The 20,965-nt window shown below is 45.1% G+C and overlaps 1 long non-coding RNA gene across 1 annotated transcript in view; it reads right to left on the bottom strand.

The window, feature by feature from the left end:
- The window catches only part of LOC129384104 (uncharacterized), a 32,436-nt gene extending 12,573 nt beyond the window's left edge, over nt 1-19,863 (bottom strand). The window contains exon 1 of the long non-coding RNA XR_011890160.1: nt 19,698-19,863. This is a non-coding gene — a long non-coding RNA (uncharacterized lncRNA). The remainder of the gene's footprint in view (nt 1-19,697) is intronic.
- Between the last annotated feature and the right edge of the window lie 1,102 nt (nt 19,864-20,965).

The following is a 20,965-nucleotide window of genomic DNA, read 5'->3' as shown; positions in this document are numbered from 1 at the left end:
TTCTTCTTTCTTTACGTTTGCTGGCACAGCCCTTTGAGGATTCGGGCCCGGGCTCAATACAAGGACACAGTACAAAAACTCGTAGTGCAAAAACAAACCGAGCCAAAATAGCCAACAAATATCATCATCATCATAAATTAAATTATTGGGTTTTACGTGCCAAAGCCACTTTCTGATTATGAGGCACGCCGTAGTGGAGGACTCCGGAAATTTCGACCACCTGGGGTTCTTTAACGTGCACCTATATCTAAGTACACGGGTGTTTTCGCATTTCGCCCCCATCGAAATGCGGCCGCCGTGGCCGGGATTCGATCCCGCGCCCTCGTGCTCAGCAGCCCAACACCATAGCCACTGAGCAACCACGGCAGGTATCATCATCATCATCATCATCAGCCTGGTTATGCCCACTGCAGGGCAAAGGCCTGTCCCATACTTCTCCAACTACCCCGGTCATGTACTAATTGTGGCCAAGTTGTCCCTGCAAACTGCTGAATCTCATCCGCTCACCTAACTTTCTGCCGTCCTCTGCTACGCATTCCTTCCCTTGGAATCCATTCCGTAACTCTTAATGACCATCGGTTATCTTCCCTCCTCATTACGTGTCCTGCCCATGCCCATTTCTTTTTCTTGATTTCAACTAAGATATCATTAACTCGCGTTTGTTCCCTCACCCAATCTGCTCTTTTCTTATCCCTTAACGTTATACCAATCATTCTTCTTTCCATAGCTCGTTGCGTCGTCCTCAATTTAAGTAGAACCCTTTCAGTAAGCCTCCAGGTTTCTGCCCTGTACGTGAGTACTGGTAAGACACAGCTGTTATAAACTTTTCTCTTGAGGGATAATGGCAACCTACTGTTCATGATCTGAGAATGCCTGCCAAACGCACCCCAGCCCATTCTTATTCTTCTGATTAGTTGAGTCTCATGATCCGGATCCGCAGTCACTACCTGTCCTAAGTATATGTATTCCCTTACCACTTCCAGTGCCTCACTACCTATTGTAAACTGCTGTTCCCTTCCGAGACTGTTAAACATTACTTTAGTTTTCTGCAGATTAATTTTTAGACCCACCCTTCGGCTTTGCCTCTCCAGGTCAATGAGCATGCATTGCAGTTGGTCCCCTGAGTTACTAAGCAAGGCAATACCATCGGCGAATCGCAAGTTACTAAGGTGTTCTCCATTAACTCTTATCCCCAATTCTTCCCAATCCAGGTCTCTGAATACCTCCTGTAAACACGCTGTGAATAGCATCGGAGATATCGTATCTCCCTGCCTGACGCCTTTCTTTATTGGGATTTTGTTGCTTTCTTTATGGAGGACTACGCTGGCTGTGGAGCCGCTATAGATATCTTTCAGTATGTTTACACACAGCTCGTCTACACCCTGATTACGCAATGCTTCCATGACCGCTGAGGTTTCGACTGAATCAAACGCTTTCTCGTAATAAATGAAAGCTATATATTAAGGTTGGTTATATTCCGAACATTTTCTATCACCTGATTGATAGTGTGAATATGGTCTATTGTTGAGTAGCCTTTACGGAATCTTACCTGGTCCTTTGGTTGACGGAAGCCTAAGGTGTTCCTGATTTATTTGCAATTACCTTAGTAAATACTTTGTAGGCAACGGACAGTAAACTGATCGGTCTATAATTTTTCAAGTCTTTGGCGTCCCCTTTCTTACGGATTAGGATTATGTTAGCGTTCTTCCAAGATTCCGGTACGCTCAAAGTCATGAGGCATTGCGTATACAGGGTGGCCAGTTTCTCTAGAACAATATGGCCACCATCCTTCAACAAATCTGCTGTTACCTGATCCTCCCCAGCTGCCTTTCCCCTTTTCATAGCTCCCAAGGCTTTCTTTACTTCTTCCGGTGTTACCTGTGTTATTTGGAATTCCTCTAGGCTATTCTCTCTTCCATTATCGTCGTGGGTGCCACTGGTACTGTATAAATCTCTATAGAACGCCTCAGCCACTTGAACTATCTCATCCGTATTAGTGATGATATTGCCGGCTTTGTTTCTTAACGCATACATCTGATTCTTGCCAATTCCTAGTTTCTTCTTCACTGCCTTTAGGCTTCCTCCGTTCCTGAGAGCATGTTCAATTCTATCCATATTATACTTCCTTATGCCAGCTGTCTTACGCTTGTTGATTAACTTCGAAAGTTCTGCCACTTCTATTCTAGCTGTAGGGTAAGAGGCTTTCATACATTGGGGCTTCTTGATCAGATCTTTCGTCTCCTGCGATAGCTTACTGGTATCCTGTCTAATGGAGTTACCACCGACTTCTATTGCACTATTGCAACAAATATAAGACGGGCTAAATTAACATGGCAAAGGAATATGCTACTTTACTGTAGAGTACATGGAGAATGAATGAATGTGTTGCAAACAGCGAAAAAGAAAAGCCATAACGTGTTGCTATGACGTGCTTAGTGACAAAACGCAACACAAATTCAGAAAGAGCTACATTACGTGAGTTTTGGGTCAAGAGGGCTACGGTGCTTTTCAAAGTGACTAAATACTTTTGTAGTTTGGTGGCAGACCGGAAAGTACTTTAAAATGGTGTCCTTTAGACAGTGTGGTAATTAACCTTTATTGAAGAGTATTGCCTGCAGGCAACATAGCGGGAAAAAAAATTCTCACGCGCGAACGTAACTGGCCTTGTCTTCAAATCGGTGGTATATGTGTGGGCCCACGAAGGAAGCAAACGAGGAAGGCGCCTGGAGGTGACGAAGAGCACACGCCGGGGAAAGTACGAAGTAGTACGGCCACCTAGACAAATGTGTAGGCAACCTTGAGCGAAGTGGGTTGGAGAAACCAGGCGAAGCGTCGTGGAGGAGGAAGGTGGGTGGATGCGCGCTGGGTTGACCTCCCCTGGCAGTCGCTACTGGTTTTCTTAGCGATGCATCCCTACTGGGTTTCTCGCATGGAGACATCGTCCTCGTGCACCGTACGATGTGTGTGCGAGTGAAAGCGTGCGACGCTGAGCCGACGATGGCGGCTCAATCCCGTGTGTGCAAGCGTAGGAAGCGCGCCATGTTCCGTCGCGCGCAGGGCATCGGGGTAGGGGATGGAGGAGGCGTTGTATTTAGGCCACGCACGGTTGCGCGGGCGTTATCTTGAAAGCGGTCTCCTTTAGGGACACTGTCTAGGTTACCCGAGCGCTCGCAGCTTTGCGTGCGTCATGTTTCACCGCTCAGTCTGCGTTCAAGCGATACACAGCAGGACGGCCACTTCAGTCACTGCTGCTGCCGCGATTTCTCACTCCAGTGTTTTGACAGCGAGTGCCTGCGGTCAGCGAGTGTGGAATCTTCATGTTTGCCTTTGCATGCTCACACCATACTAAGTAATTTAGATATCAGGTGAACGTTTACAACGGCGTGTTCTACTTAGGCAGTCGCTGCATATGGCACGGCCGCACGAGCCCTGTCTTGCATACGATCTGCGATAGGGACCGTGTAGGCGTCAAGGCGCGCCGAGGGCCGATGGCGTAGTGCACGCTATAGCACCCATACGCTTGCGCATCATCTGCGTTCACAAAGTGAAACGTCACTATAACGTTTACTTGCCAAGTTTCAGTATTTATTACGATGTTTCTGGGTAAATGTTTTGGGCTCACACTAAACGGCAGGCAGCTAGCATTGTTTCCTGCTTTAGAGCAGCAACATTGGACGAGGAAAAAGTTTGACTCGCTACTCACTGTCTTTGAAAGCCAGGTCAGAGGATACAGGCCGATGCAAGATATCCAACTGCATTGGTGTCATATGTACAACGTAAAGCTAGGAAAATGTGCACCTATGCTTCGCATTTGATGGGAGCTGTCTAAACAAAATGAAACCGAAGCCTTAGATGGCTGGGGTGAAGCTAACTTCTAGTTTCCTGCCTCCGGTTTCCCCCGTAATTTTTTCTTTTCGTTGACTATGGGTATTTTTATGTGCTTTTCACATTTAGATAGGAAATGAGCCTTTTTTCTGGGTCTTTATATGTCTGGTCCTTAAAGGTTTAAAGCAGCAGGGCATTTCTGAAAGCGTTTGCTACTCAAAACGACATAAAAACAACGCACGGCCAACATCGGAGAGAGATGTGCGCGAAAATCCGTAGATACGACAATACACGTGAACTGCTAACAATTTTCGTGTAACATCTGAATGAGGAAGTAAGAGAGTGATTGTAATGTGTTGAAATTTTGTGTGGTCATTGTAGTAAAGAAAATATATCGAAAGTGTATTTCTCTACCGTTACATTGAGCCAATATATCATCATGATCATCATCCTGTTTTATGTCCACTGCAGGACGAAGGCCTCTCCCTGCGATCTCCAATCACCCCTGTCCTGCGCCAACCGATTCGAACTACCACCCGCGAATTTCACATTTCATCGCTCCACCACCCAGTGTTTTACCATCCTCGTCTGCATTTCCCTTATCTTTGTACAAATTCTGTAGCCTTAATGGACGAACCGTTATCTAACCTGCGCATTGCATGACCTGCCAAGCTCCATTTCTTCCTCTTAATGTCAATTAGAATATCGGCTATACCCGTTTGCTCTATAATTCAAACCACTCTCCTTCTTTCTCTCAACGTTATGCGTAGCATTCTTCGTTTATTTGCTCTTTATGCGGTCCTGAACTTGTTCCCAAGCTTCTTTGCCAGTCTCCATGTCTGTGCCCCATATTTCACCACCGGTAATATACACTGATTATACACCTTCCTTCTCAATGATAAGGATAAGCTTCCAGTCAGGAGCTGACAATGCCCCCCGTATTCGATCCAACCCATTTTTATTCTTCTATGAATTTCCTTCTTATGATCAGGGTTCCCTGTGATTACTTGACCTAGGTAAAATTACACTTTCACAGACTCTAGAGGCTGACTGGCGATCCTAACTCTTGTTTTCTTACTCGGCTATTCATCACTATCTTTGTTTTCTGCATATTAATCTTATACCCCAGTCTTACACTCTCTCGGTTAAGGTCCTCAATCATTTGTTGTAGCTCGCCCGCAGTATTGCTTAACAGAACAATGCCATCGGCAAACCGAAGGTTGCTGAGATATTCGCCGTCGACCCTTACTCCTAAGCCTTCCCAGTTTAATACCTTGAATACTTCTTCCAAACACCCAGTGAATAGCATCAAAGAGATTGTGCCTCCCTATCTGACCCTTTCTTTATTGGTATCTTCCAACGTTTTTGTGTAGAATCAAGGTAGCGGTGGAATATCTGTAGATATTTTCCAAGGTATTTGCGTAAGAGGTCTGTACTCCTTGATTACGTAATTCCTCTATGACTACTGGTATCTATACTTAATCAAATGCTTTTTCGCAATCTATGAAAGCCCTACAGAGAGGCTTATTGAGTTCTGCGGATTTTTGGATTACCTGATTAGTCACAAGGATGTGATCTATTGTGGAGTATCCCTTCCTGAAGCCAGCCTGTACCCTTGGTTGCCTAAAGTCCAGTGTTGCTCTTATTTTATTGCAGATAATTTTGGTGAATATTTTATTTAATACTGCGAGTAAGCTAAGGAGCCTATGATGTTCAATTGTTTAACCTCTCTCTTTTTGTCGATTAGCATAATGCTTCGAATTTTCCACTTTTCTGAGACCCTTAGTAGTCGATAGACACTTTGTATAAAGAGGGGCCTGTTTTCCAAGCAATATGTACCCTCCATCTGTGATTAAATCGACTGTTACTCCAACTTCTCCTGACGCTCTTCCTCGTTTCATGTCTTGCAAGACCCTTCAGACCTCACCGCTAGTTACAGGAGGAGTTTCTGTATCCTATTCGTTACTGGTTGTAATGGAGTTATCCTGACTCCTCTGGGTATTGTTGAGGTCAGTATAGAATTCTTCCGCTTCTTTTATTATATCTTCGAGATTGCTGATGATAATACCCTGCTTATCTTTCAGTGCATACATCTTCGTTTGTCCTATGCCAAGTTTCTTTCTCACCCATTTCAGGTTGCGTTCATTTTTTACGGCTTCTTCAGTTTTTCTGGCGTTATAGTTTCCAATGCCACTTATTTTTGCCTTGTTGATTGGTTTGGTCAGTTCCGCGAATTTTTTTTATCTCTTGAGTTGGATGCTTTCATTCTTTGTCTTTTCTTATTAGGTCTTTTGTTACTTGCGAGAACTTGCCTACTGGTTGCCTTTGTGCCTTGCCTCCCACTTCAATTGCTGCCTCTGAAGCCAGCCTAGGTAGGGTTTCATTCACTACCTCTATGTCATCATCATCTCTCTGTTCCAAGGCTGCATATTTCTTTTCAAATACCGCGCCTGAATTTGTCTGCTTTTACCCTTACTGCCTCTAGGTTAACCTGTTTTTTTTTACTAGTTTTAATCTTTCTCTCTTCAAATTGAGGTGAATCCTAGCCATCACTAACCTATGATCACTGTACTTTACCCTACCTATCACTTCTACATCTTGCATTATACTGGGATCGACAAAAGTATGAAATCGATTTCCTTTTTTGTTCCACCAAGAGGGCTTTTCCAGGTCCACTGTCTGTTGCTACGCTTCCTGAAAATGTGTTCATTACTCTAAGGTTGTTCCTTTCTGCGAATTCTACCAGCATCTCTCTTCTAACGTAGCTAGAATGGATGTCGTAGTTGCCAATTGCTTGTCCACCAGACAGCTTTCCCCCTACTTTTGCGTTGAAGTCGCCCATTACTACAGTATACTGAGTTTCCACTTTTCTCATCGCTAATTCAACAAGTTCATAAAACTGATCTACTTCATCGTCATCGTGGCTGGAGCGCAGCCTTGTACTATCTTTATTATATACATCTTATTAGGTTTGATTACGACTGCTGCTACCCTTTCATTAATGCTTTAGAACTTGCCAATGTTGCCCGCTATGTCCTTATGGATTCGGAATCCTACCCCGTATCGCTTCTTATGTGGGAGAGCTCCATAGGACATGGCCGTTATTCAACAATTCACCAGTGCTTCTAATCTCCCTAAGGCCGATGATATCCCGCACAATGTCTTACAGTTCCTCAAAGAGTACTCCTAAGCTAGCCTCACTCGACAGGGTTCGGTTGTTAAATGTTGACAGGGTCAGTCTGCATTGGTAGCCTGCCCGGACCCAGAGATGTTTAGCATCCTCTGCTGCGTTACAGGTCTGACCACCGCCTTGGTCAGGTGCTCCGCAGCTGCTGGGGACTCAGTGCCATGCGTTAATTGCAGGAATCATTGGAGAGGTGGTGGTCGAATACTGCACCAGGGAGGCCGATTCTTGTTCTGGTGAGGGACTGTCTTTGTTGAAGCTTAGTGGCCCTTCCTAATTTGGTTGTACCTAGATTAGTATATCCCCAATCGCTCTCGGCATTTTTGCCGGTGTCAGGCGTCACTCCAGCCTGCAGATGTAGTGCACTGGAGCAGGTGAAACTCAACTTCAATATCGTCAGCCCTAAAAAAAACTATAGAAGGATTCGCAATTCCGACTATGGCAACCGAGCACTCGACATTGCTCAGTTAGATAATCCCTGATGCGGCGAGGCTACCTTATCACCGAAAAGTACAGCCCAGAGTCCCGCATGACAAAAAACTTGTTTGATTAATCTGCCATAGATGTGCTTTGCTGGCAGCGATGGATAACTCAATATAGAAGGATTTCTAAGCAGTACTGGCCTTGTAGTACCGGAATCTGACGCACGCAGGCGGCCGTGAACTCGGCTAGTCAAACTATACAGGCGTTCCGACGATGACCTCGAACAGCACTAAAACGAGCAGGGTCAAAATAATGGTTGATATGGTTGCTTCTCTCACTCGAAAGGCGACGAGACACGAGTTATTTCCATCTTGTCCTGCGTCGAAAGGGCGAGTCGCCGGAAGTGGATAAGCTGCTTTGTCATATACACATACCTATACATACGCGGCAACTTTCGATCCCGAACGAATCGGAAGACTCGGTCGCCGGGTTCTCTGCGACCCAGAGTCCATACAGCTAGTCGCGTTAAAAATAATAATAACGTGCACGATGCACTCGCTTGGATCACAAAAAGGGGGCACTCTTAGCAGGCACATAACGGCATCGCGCTTCGGAAGACTCGGCAGCCCATTTCGTAAATCTTACATGCCTAAAAAATATAGAATAACGGAATCAATTCATGTAGTTTTGATAAAGAAACTGAAATTCCTTTGGGATTTACCCATTCCTTAAACAATTCTTGCTCCAATTTGGTCAACGCGAAACTTTCCTACGTAATTTACAACACTGAAATATAAGTTACGCATGAAAATATACAAATGCTTACAAATATTTGTGGCATGTTCATAGAGATTTCTGCAGCCTTAAGAATTACATTATTTGGTCATGGGAGACATCATAAACTCACAGATAGAGCCGTTTGACACCATGAGGCGACGACGAAAGCAATCCAGTTTCCTTTAGGTTAGATTACAAACTGTCTGGTCTGTAGCATTTAATAAAATTTACAGAATGGTTACTTAATAGATTAACAAAAGACCCTTTTCAACGTGATAGACATCAACACACTGTGTTTCATAAAATGCATTCGAACATGTCAAAGATACGGAAGGTGTGGCGGTAACTGGATATTTGCTTGAATGGTTTTTGAAAAATGTTCGATGAGGTAATCATAGAATTAACCATAAATTTTGCTACTATTAAAGCTAGACTGTAAAAGCAAACAAAGCAAGGGACTTGGGCAGCCTCCGCTTTTCATCCGAAAGCGATTTTGGCGCATCTGCTCTGAGAATACAAAGTTTGTCCTTATCGCACCCTGATTTTGTATCCAGTTTTATCACTCTGAGACTGGTGGAGGGGCTGGAACCCACCGCTCGAAGCTCGGGACTCCACTGTGGAGGGGCACTTTCAGTCTAAAACCGCACCTATACCTCTCCAAAAATGCATTTGCCGCCGACGAGGCCTAAACTTTGAAGCAACCTCTTCGTATCTAGCCCAGTCAAAGAGCTTCCCGTTTTAACGAAGTGGGAACTGCCAGCCCAACACAGGTGATCAATGAAGATTTCCGGATTCTGGACACTTGCCAGAGTGATGCGGGTGAGGATGTCGCGGCTTCGCTCTTTGTCCTTGCTCTGCAATAGCTTGCGGTTCCTTCTGTCGCCGAAAGTATGCGGCAAGAAGTCAGAAAAGCTTCTTATTTCTAATATTCAATACATAGCCAGTACTCTGTAAACTTCACGTCAGCTGTGCGTCGTCAAAGGTGCGTGACGCGCAACCCGTCCGTCGTTTGCCTCGCCTCTAGTGACCCCGCTGCCCAAGCCACAGTCGATGAGCTCTTCACTTTATATGCCGTCGCAAACCTCGTCATAATACTCACCAATCGGCCATTACTTGTTGTTACCAAGGGGCACCCACCAGTATACTTCCACTTCGTAATAAGACAGACTTGTGCCGCATCCTCGTGTGCCGGCTACTGTGAGTCCATCGAAAACGGCAATTGCCCGTTTCATGACACTGGATACCAGTGCGATGTATATAATTTTTTTTTCGCGCTGTTTTCGAAAACCACTGCGATAGCGACGTTTCCATGGTGTCCCAGCTATTGGCGACAACAAATCTTCAAAGTCGCTCCACGCTACCTCCGCCAAGCTCTCCTCCGCACCATCGCAGCTGCGCTGAAGCAGTTCGGGGCATATCGGCTAGCACACGTCAATGGAAACTGACAGCATTGATATTACGGGAAAAGCTTGCCGCCCAACCAAGTGTTACAACGTCGCGAGCGTAATTACTACAACCGGACAACGCGACGTTTACGGCTCCCCACAAAGCTATTACCGCCGGCATCACCGTTTTTGTAGACGGAGGTTGGCAAACTTTCTCATGAGTATACACACTCAGATAAACTTGCGAGTCCGAGAAGGCCCGGCTGAGGAGAATATTGGTGAGCCTTAGTATGAGTCATAAGGAGGGGAGCTCCGTAGAAGTTTGGCGAGCCTTTGGCTTGGTGACGAGCCCGGCTGAGTAATCGCTTCGTGAGTATTTACAAAAAGGGTTTACAAAAATATATATTTTAGAAGTGAGTGTAGGGAGTTGTGTTTTCGGGCCGATCTCCGAGAAAACAACGAAAGAAAAGTTGCGGCGACGGCGCCAATGCGTTGAGGTGTGAGGCGTTCATCGCGCGAGTGAATAATAATTCAAACATTCTGCGAATGCCACACGCTATGAGAAACGGTTTAGGCGAAGCCCTCATAGGTGTTTGTAAAAGAACGCTGTTCCGCCGTAGCGATAATTAGCAAATGGTGTTCATGTATATGCAAGTAAAGATTGCTGGGCTTCGTTACCAGACCCGTTGGCTACGCTGGGTTGGGTTATACGCAATAGAGAAGGTAGAAGAGAACACAAGCAAAACAAACAATAAAAGAACGTTGATGGGGAGCATCAGAATGGCGATGAGGTCATGCCGTATGTTACTTTTGCATAGTGCACGGCTCAACAAAAGACAACAAGAATGCTACCGTTAAGCCTTCATCACGATCGTGAAGTCGAGACTATGCTAGATTCAATGCTGCCGCTTGAGTGCGATGGCTTCGCGATGAATATTCAGGTCTTCATAGAGCGTGCTGAAGAATCGCGGCAGCTCGAACACGTAGGAATCCACCTCAAGCAGGATTACGACTAGAGGCGCTGTAAGCTTCGCCAACGAGCTATCTCGTACGAGCCCGTAGAAAGCGTCTCGGTGTGGCCTCCTACTCGTCGTCTCTGCCTCTGGAAAACATTGTCGAGACGCTACTTCGGGCTGCATAATGTTCTCCGTTGTCTCGCTGTTGTTACCTCCCGGGTTCTTCCCGATAATAACCACGGTATGCCTAAGAGGGTGTGCATGGGGCCTGGATGAAACATAATATGTCAGACTGACTCAATTGCATCGCAGGCGTTTGAAAGCTCGCACCTCCTGACGCTGTGACTGTGGAGCTTTGAGACCATGTTATCTCGGAAGGGAGGGTAATGCGACATTTCAAAGCCAGGGTGTCGTGGTCAGGAAAGCCAGGGACATCGGCAGCGCTTACCGTTCTTTCAAGGAATACGGAGTTGGCGCGTCAGCTCCATGTTGACTTTGTGACAACGTGATCTTGTCTTTTGTTCAATCTCGTTGCGACAATATGACACTAAGTTTTGACCGACAGTCTGAGGATTTAGCTTAATTCAAGGGTTGAAATGCCCCTCATCTTGAGCTTTTATACATGATTACATACACACCAATTGCTGACGCTCATAACATATACAGCGCTACGAACTGCAGATACTTAGACCCAGAAATGTGAAACTGAACTACCGAAAAAATATAAATGCATCAGAGCATAAATAATACATGAGAATTGCAAATATAATAAAGCCAGCGTCCTCGTTAAACTCTGACCTCGCTTGCTTTGTGCTGGCCCGATTCAACTTCGAATATAATTATATAAAAATTACCTGTGCATATTCGAGAGACACGAAATAAAGTAAGATGGAAGCGATTACCACTCGAAAGAGTTATTTTGCAGAACTGCGTTTCTAGCGCCCAATGCGCCAATACCTGAGCGACATCAATAAGTTTCGGTCATTCAAAAAGAACGATTCGCATTGAGTTAGCCTACAGAATGTGTCTCGATTTAGGCAGGCCAGTGTATATAGCTGCTGAACATTTCAATACCAATACAAGATTGCGCGGCGCTGCACGTTCACATTTCTTGGTTCAGAGATCATAACAGTCTATCCGCGTGTAGTTACGGGCTATTTTTATTGTTTTACTAGTGCTGCTGTAATGGCAGAGACGTAACCGCGGCAGACAATTCTTGTTCTGCCAGCCGCTAAAATGACCACAGGTCTAGACGTGACAAGCAATGAAGCTTGCTAAGACACTTGATGAAGACGACGAGGCAGAATCCGCAGTAAGGCGGCTGGGGAGTATATGAGAATAAATAATAAGTTAGGTATGTCGACTTTAAGAGCAATGTCTCTGTTTATTATGTCTGGCCTTGTTAGTGATTTAGTGCAGCGGGCGACTCGAACTAATATGTGGGTTAGTTTCTTTGTGAAATGCCGCAGCAACTTTTTGCTAGTCAAGAAATCAAGTTGAGGACGAAGTCGTCATTGGCATTCCCGAACACGTCATTACACGTAAGTCTCCGAATCTCATTCTGGATGAAGCCTCTGCGTCGTGAGATCAACTTTTAGAGCAATATTCCGTGAAAGTAAATATTCCAGTGCATCTAAAGGAACTCTCCCGCGTCGGCAAGTTCCATGTGACGAGCTACCGACAGCTATTCGAGCCGTATTAATTCAACAAAAGCTAATTTCCCAGCAAGGCCTCTATCGTTTAGACTCTAGCGTCTGCTTTAATCAAGCGCGAAAACCCATGAGAGAGTACGAATGATACCGATCCGTCTTCTTCACGGACTTGAAGTCACGGCTATAAATATAATGCTGCCGCTTGAGTGCGATTGCACCAAGGTGGATGCCCGGGACTTTACTCAGCATGCTGAAGAAGCCCGCCAGCCTGAACCCGTAAGCATCTATAGCAGAGATGCACAGGTTGCATGAGCCGCAACCTGTGGGAAAGGAGAAAGCACTTCACATTGTGAAGACAGAAGATGACATACTATAATATATGCGAAATTATACGGTTGCGAAGCTATCCTCCAGGTAATAGGTATACCAAGGTTCCCCTCAAACTATATAACACAAGCGCAAAGTGGAGGAAATTTGTCAACCTCACCATAGAAAAGAAAGTAGGCTGAAAGAAGAGCTTGCGAAGATATAGGACGCAGGTGTTATCCGTCAGTATCACTATATGCATCGCCAATAACGGTAGCACTAAAGGAAGATAAAAGCCTCTGACTCTGCACGGACTACCACACACAGCTCATTTCATTCTATATGCCTGGAATACGTAGAATTATTGACGGCACAGATGCGTGTAGTTGTTTTTCTAGGATGTACCTTCATAACGGCTTTTGGCAAGTACCACATGAAAAGGATACAAAGCAGGCTATGGCTTTAATTACTGCGTTTCACAGCCACGAATAGAACCGCCTAGCCTTTAGATGGAAGAACTCGCCAAGCTAGTTTCATAAAATGATGAATGTGGTGCTGGATCCATTCATTGGCCGCTTTTTCAATATACACATAGACGATGTTATTGTGTATTCTAAAAGCGACCGTCTTCATGGACAACAGCTGACACTTTTCCTCTCTTCTTTTGCAGAAGTCAGCCTAAATGTCAATTTTAAGAAGAGTAAGTTTTCAAGAACAACGTAACTTCCTTGGGCAGAGTAATGGATGGCACTAAAAAGAACACAAATGAAGAATTGGTTGCACGCATTGCAAAACTCCTGAACCTCTTGATGTGCGCTCATTTCGCATATTCAGGGGTTGGCAGGACGTTTTAGAGCATTTATCCAAGAATATGCTCTCAAAACTCTGTGTTTGACTAGACTAACACTAAAAGACGTACAATTCTCTTGGCCGGGTGACTGCGAAGTGACGCTTAAAGAGCTGGTACGAGTGATCTCGTCAGACCCAGTGCTCTGACTCCCGGACTTTCCTGCACCATTTGAGCTTCATGTCGATACCCTGCACTACGGAACGGAAGCGATACTATTCCAGCAAGATGCAAGCGAGCCGAATAATCTGCAATAATGTGGCTAAAATAGCTGCACATTTAACAAAGCGGAGGTAAACTTCACGACGACAGAGAAGAAAGATCTAGCCGTTTAAAAGGCAATGAGCTACTTCCGTTCCTACTTGGAAGGTACCAGACTCTAGTTGTACACAGATCACGTACACCCATGTTTTACAAATGGCAGAGTCGAAAGGAAAGCCGCACAGTGTGTAAGCGAGCTTGAGCAGTTCGACTTTGAAGTGATTCACCGTCCAGAAAATTCTGTGGAAGGTGCGGACACTATGTCCCGATTGTGGGTCATATTTGCTGATGTGCCACACGACAAAATAGGTGTCGCCAAAAATTGGGAAGGAACTTGACTTTCCAAGGGACACAAACAGGTAGAATTGCAGTGGCTTCCGCACTGTTTCGTAGTTTTCTGAACTTTTACCTCGATGGTTTTTGGTGGACCTACATGAAACTGACCTTCATATTTCAAGCCTTCATTTGAACGGCATTTTCCTCCGTCTCCTGTTACGCTGTACGGAGATGAAGCAAATAAAGCAATCAGTCAAGTATTATGAAAAGGCAAGGAACTTCGATAAAATAAAAAATACACAGCGATACCACGAACAGACATTGCAGGCTTGGTGCTTGTGAGAAAAGGGCTGTCAAACAGGCTCAAATCAAAGACGGCCATTCACCGTCGTCAAAAAAAAAAAAAAAAAAAAATCTTAGACTGTCTGGTATATAGGCCTCAATGACACCCTTGAGTCAGCTTCTGTAGCAAACGTTTTTAAATACCATCCCAGGAGGAATGAAAACAAAGACGGGGGGAGTAACCTTAGCTCAGGTGGTTGAAAAAGACAGAATCAGCCCCTGAGCCTCCTGTGAGGGGGCTGGGGCGCCGAGAATTTTTAGAAGTTAGAAATGGCCACATGAAAAGTATTCTGCTTTATTATGTGCTGGCTCGCTACTAGAAATAAGATACTATTTAAAATAGTACAATTTGATGATATTGGGTATTTGCTTCGATAGTGGAAGATCGCTGCCTTCATATATTTCTATATGCTTCGATCGGTTGACGTCTTTCAATATTTCTATACTAGAGTTATATCGAATCTTGCGATGATTCCAACACACGATGCTCATTATTATTGCCCCACGCTCTATGCCGGAAATGTGCATGTTGTGACAGACTCATTGCCGCCGGTTGTCAAACCACCTCTGTCGAGGGGGGATAATTCTTGGTACATGGTCTGACACTGCAAATGCCACACCGACCACAAATGCGCTGTCGAAGTTTCTGTACGACATGAAACTAGGCGAGTAGCTCTAGTAGAGCTGCCGTCTAATGAACATAGGCATTCATCCATTCTCTTCTCATCATCGTCATCCGTCTCTAGACTTTCAATCATTCTTCAGCTTCCACAGTGCAGAACGGCACCTTAGAGCACACCAGTTCACGTAGGCACTCTCTGTCTTTCCTGTAAATAAGCTAGCTGTTTCTCTATAGCTCTCCCTCAAACGCCTGCATGTTATTCCTGCTTATATACTCGATATACATTACTGTTCACAGGCACGGTTTCACTCATTTATACACTGAGTAACAAACTAAATAAATTATGTGTTATAAAATAATTACTTGAATAAAAAGGGAAAATATTCGCGGATATAGAAGGAAGAGTGCTCTGGCATGTTAGTGGCGGAGAATTACAGTTTCTTATTAAGAGAGAATTGAACGCAGTAATGTTTATTTTTCTGGATTACACCCACTCAAATGATACCGTTGCTTCAGGGATTGGGACCAGCGAAATCATTCTCGCGGCAAGAAAGGTAATGACATTAATGTGCAGTAGCGAGTGAGACATGACTGCACTTGCAGCGTGCAAGCTAACAGCTTATTGCTTATTTTCGTTTTGTATATAGTGCATGTTGGACCGTGATTCATTTTTAAGCCAAAAAGATAGTGTCCCGAGAGATTCACAATGCGCATCGCACATAAAAAAAACGCTGCATGTACACATCGTTAAGACAGGATCCATAATCTCGCTAAATCTATACCACAGTATATATATATATATATATATATATATATAAGGAACGAGAAGAAAGGGGGTTAACCGAGGGGTCCAATTTTTATTAGTCATATCATAATAAGCCAACAAACACTGACACCAAGGACAACATAGGGGAAATTACTTGCGCTTAATAAGTGAAATAAAGCAACGATATATTAATGGAAATTAAAGTGGATGAAAAAACTTGCCGCAGGTGGGAACCGAACCCACAACCTTCACATTTCGCGTGCGATGCTCTACCAATTGAGCTACCGCGGCGCTGTTTCCCCATCCACTTTCTTGGGTATTTATGTGTCCTAGTAGAACTGGGAGTGTTAGCCAGCGCCACCACTCACAGACCTTCGTGGCGGACGTAGAACGTCCTTCTTGCCGCAGGCGTCACGAGAACGTGATCTTCTTGGGTGAAGGCAACTGGTCAATAAACCCACATATGCTACCTGAAGGCATCAATGTAGCCGGATTCGAGACCCTTGTTATGTAATGAACGAGAAGAGAGGGGGTTAACCGAGGGGCCCAATTTTTATTAGTCATATCATAATAAGCCAACAAACACTGACACCAAGGACAACATAGGGGAAATAACTTGCGCTTAATAAGTGAAATAAAGCAATGATATATTAATGGAAATTAAAGTGGATGAAAAGACTTGCCGCAGGTGGGAACCGAACCCACAACCTTCACATTTCGCGTGCGATGCTCTACCAATTGAGCTACCGCGGCGCTGCTTCCCCATCCACTTTCTTGGGTATTTATGTGTCCTAGTAGAACTGGGAGTGTTAGCCAGCGCCACCACTCACAGACCTTCGTGGCGGACGTAGAACGTCCTTCTTGCCGCAGGCGTCACGAGAACGTGATCTTCTTGGGTGAAGGCAACTGGTCAATAAACCCACATATGCTACCTGAAGGCATCAATGTAGCCGGATTCGAGACCCTTGTTATGTAATGAACGAGAAGAGAGGGGGTTAACCGAGGGGCCCAATTTTTATTAGTCATATCATAATAAGCCAACAAACACTGACACCAAGGACAACATAGGGGAAATTACTTGCGCTTAATAAGTGAAATAAAGCAATGATATATTAATGGAAATTAAAGTGGATGAAAAGACTTGCCGCAGGTGGGAACCGAACCCACAACCTTCACATTTCGCGTGCGATGCTCTACCAATTGAGCTACCGCGGCGCTGCTTCCCCATCCACTTTCTTGGGTATTTATGTGTCCTAGTAGAACTGGGAGTGTTAGCCAGCGCCACCACTCACAGACCTTCGTGGCGGACGTAGAACGTCCTTCTTGCCGCAGGCGTCACGAGAACGTGATCTTCTTGGGTGAAGGCAACTGGTCAATAAACCCACATATGCTACCTGAAGGCATCAATGTAGCCGGATTCGAGACCCTTGTTATGTAATGAACGAGAAGAGAGGGGGTTAACCGAGGGGCCCAATTTTTATTAGTCATATCATAATAAGCCAACAAACACTGACACCAAGGACAACATAGGGGAAATAACTTGCGCTTAATAAATGAAATAAAGGAACGATAAATATATTGGAAATTGAAGTGGATGAAAAAACAACTTGCCGGAGGTGGGAACCGAACCCACAACCTTCGCCTTTCGCGTGCGATGCTTGTTGGCTTTTTATATGAGTTCTTATGATATGACGATATATATGTATATATATACACATTATATATATATATATATATATATATATATATATATATATATATATATATATATATATATATATATATATATATATAATTTCTACTTTGAGACCAATAATGCTACCGCATCAAGAAAATATATGTTACGAAAGTAGGAGGAAGTGATTGCACAAACAAAAAGGACATGAGACGATACCCAAAAGGGGATGCCCTTTGTTACTTCCCACTGCCGTATATAGATAAAATATAGAGAAAGAACGAATGCTGACGTCATCATCACTCGCCGAGAACGGCATCATCATCCGTGACACCCCGAGGTTTGACGTATTAGTTCTGCGGTAATTCGCAAGGAGGGGAGATGTAAGTCAAGGTGGAGAGAAGTAAATTTCTCACTAGCTGACCGCCAGTAAAGACGTCGGGTCGTATATACGTCGCTGATGAGAGAAGATTCGAAGTGTAGTAAATGCGGTTCTTTTACGGCACGATGCACACTCCGCGCGTTCGCGAAGTACATCTGTGTGTGTCTGTTAACCGATCATCTCCATCGTATAAGTTTTTGCTTCCCTGCGTGCTACTCGGCAAGGATTGCACATCCTAGAACGCTTCGTCAGTTTCATATGCGACTCTCCCAGAGCTTTGCCCTAGTTACGTACCCACGCAACTGATTCGTACGAATGCTTCGTCGGCTGTCATCATTTAGCTCGATTAGATATGTGTGCGGCCTCTTGCCACTGACCACATTATAGTTAAGGCACAGTAGCTCATCATTTACATTCACTCCATGGGTGTCTGCCCGTGCCTGTAAGCCAGGTCATCCACCTGGCTTATCCTCAAACGCTCTCGTTCGCGGACATTTTCGTCCCACTCCGGTTTATTCGTTTGGCGTGCTTCATTATCGACGCACACTGCCTCAATTTGCGCTGTAACCTGTATTGTTGAATACTGCTCTTTAGCCTTTGGGCAGTACATCGACGGGCATAAATGTACAAAGGCAGTTTAATTTATTAACTTTATGCAGGCCTTTGGCTTTATGAGTGGCTACATATCATTTAGAAGTTTATCATTGACAGCGCACAATATCTCTAGCTCCCTTTCTTCACAGTGAAAATATACGGGTTTCCGTAGCACTCTGAGCGGAACACGAACTAAAGCGGCCACTGCCTGCTGACCGAATGCCCCCGTCAGTTTTATGTTAGTTCCCGTAGCTTCATATCCCGGAACTACAGATTCGGATGACACTAATCTCTGATCCAGAATCCAGTGCTACCTTTAAGCTCTGACCTGCCGCACGTGAAGTTTATAGCCTAGACAGCATAGAGTATGGGGCTCTCACCGCTTGATACAACATCTCTGCACTGAGCGTACTCTCACGGTCCGAGTTAACCATCCGCACCAGATCTGCTGTGCCCGCCAGCGCACTTGAGCAGTCACGAGCGAAATGTTCCGCAGAATTATAGACAAAGCAGCACTGCCTGCTCATTTTGTTGGTTGTCTTGGTTGCCCCTAGTGAAATCTTGCATGCATCAGGAAATGCTTTCGTTTTTTCACCTCCCGCTACCTCGCCTGAGTTGGTCATTCCCCTCTTGATTTCTTCGAAGCTCTCCGCCGGTTCGGCAATCTCTAGCGGAAGCACTCCGTGTCTCGTTCTGGATCGCTAACGGCCTTCCGAAACTAGAGTGTCGCGAAGCCTGTCTGTTACCTTCGTACTCTTTAATTTGCTAAACACTGCAAACGTTGTCGACATTAAGGTATTAAATCGGGTAATTTTCAAGGCCTACTGCAAATTGTGACCGTGTCTTACTGCTGCGGTTTTTTTATTGAATAAACATTCGGCAATACTCTGCGGAAGATAATCGAAGTCATTTAAGCATGGTTTGTTTCACAACTTTGTAATGTTTGTTTTGTTCTGTACCCAGATGAACGAGAAAGCCAGAGGCAACACCAACCCTACCCTACACTCGTACGGCACTTCGTAAGAATCAAGTGTCGCCTCAACATCACCAAGCCATGTTGGAACGAGCGGTTCGTGAGTAGTCATGGGCACCAACACGTCTTTAAGAAGGCTCGCATACTTTACCCTCCTGCCCTCGTTCCGGCCTTTGTCAATGCTCTTGCGGTGGGCCTTGCACTGTTCTCATTTCTAGTCTCTTCTTTGGCTAGTTACGTTTCCGTAATTCAGAGCTGTAGTTGCATCATTGCTATTTAGTGAGAGCCTGACCCTCCCGCTCTGTTCTGTGACCCTAGCCGTTTTGGCGTTCAAGCCCACATCCATCTGCCCCCACTCTCGTCAGGTTTCCTTCCCCTAACCCCGGCAATACACAAGTTACGACCACTGGTCATAACAAGCTGCAAGCCAATAGCCGAATAAGACACTCACCTGCTCTCCTCGCAGTTCCAGCAGTAGTGGTTTTCTACTGTAGGAGTTACGTGCCACATGATTTCATCACGCGTCAATATCTGTCTGCCCTTCCGCTAAGATGGCTGTCTCCTCCAGTTATTTCAACAGGACATCCTGTCTCCTGCGCTTCCGGCCAAGCCGCCGATCGTCTTGTTCAAGGTTGCGATTATCACACTGTGACTACATCGAAGCGGCAATGTTGGCAGCGAAGTATGGAAGAAGCCCATATGTTCAAAACATGGTGGCTAGTCGGCGGTTCATGGGGCTCAGCGCCATCAGTATGACGAGGGAGCACTTCCGGCGGAACAAAGACATTGGGACGCCATGTCCTTAAAAGACAGAAGTGACGTCCTTTTCGATGTCGAAGCTGTGAAATGCGTTTCCGTGGTTTGCCAACCAGGCTGTATTTTCAAGTGCCTCGAATTTTTCTCTTTGCCCGTTTCAAGCCTTCAGCGCGAAAAGCGATGGAGTAATCCATCAGCCGTATTGGTGTCGAAATGGTGCCCATGCACCCAACATACTTTTCTTCCAGGCCACATAACGCTTTACGTGGTAAACGCAGCCGAATGAAAGTAGCTAATGCAAACTTATATGGTAGTCGTAACACACTACTTTTGACTCAACACGCAGAAAACAACGATGAAATACAGCTCAAAAGCTCCACGCCGCCAGATTCCAGAGAAAGGTTGATGAGCAGAGCAACCAAACGTATGAAGGGGGCGTACAGCAGCAGGTGAACTTTGCGACATTGCCTCTCTGCACACTTGGAAACCTGCATTGTGTTGCTATTGATAGCGGTGTGAACGGCTCATGGCAATTTAAAGCGATCGCGGACAAGACGTATTCATAGTGAATAATAAAGTAAGATGGAGCTGTCTTTTTTTTCTTCGCCTAACCCATTAACGTTGCTTACGAGTTTTATTTTGGTTCAATCAAATCGAACTGTCGTGTTATAACTATAAAACGGTTTTTCTTTCTCAATCATTGTTTCCACCTCACATAGTCACGCTTCATTCGCTTCAGTCACGCTATATCACTTCAGAATCTCCAAGCCCCCTTGCTGATACCGGTGAGAATTGGTTCTGGACCTCTTTCCTCCTGAAGCATCGCTGACCATTAGGATCGAATTTGCTATCAGCGTTCCATATAAGGCAAAACATTATGGCTCGAAATGCAGTGACCCTAACCAGCCCGCCGCTCTTACGCGAAGCGAAACGGCAGTGGCCCAGGTAAACGCTCTGGTCAGG

This window comes from Dermacentor andersoni, chromosome 9 (assembly GCF_023375885.2).
Source record: "Dermacentor andersoni chromosome 9, qqDerAnde1_hic_scaffold, whole genome shotgun sequence".
NCBI lineage: Eukaryota > Metazoa > Arthropoda > Arachnida > Ixodida > Ixodidae > Dermacentor > Dermacentor andersoni.
Note: the sequence above shows the minus strand (reverse complement) of the source record. Positions and strands in the feature narration are given on the sequence as shown.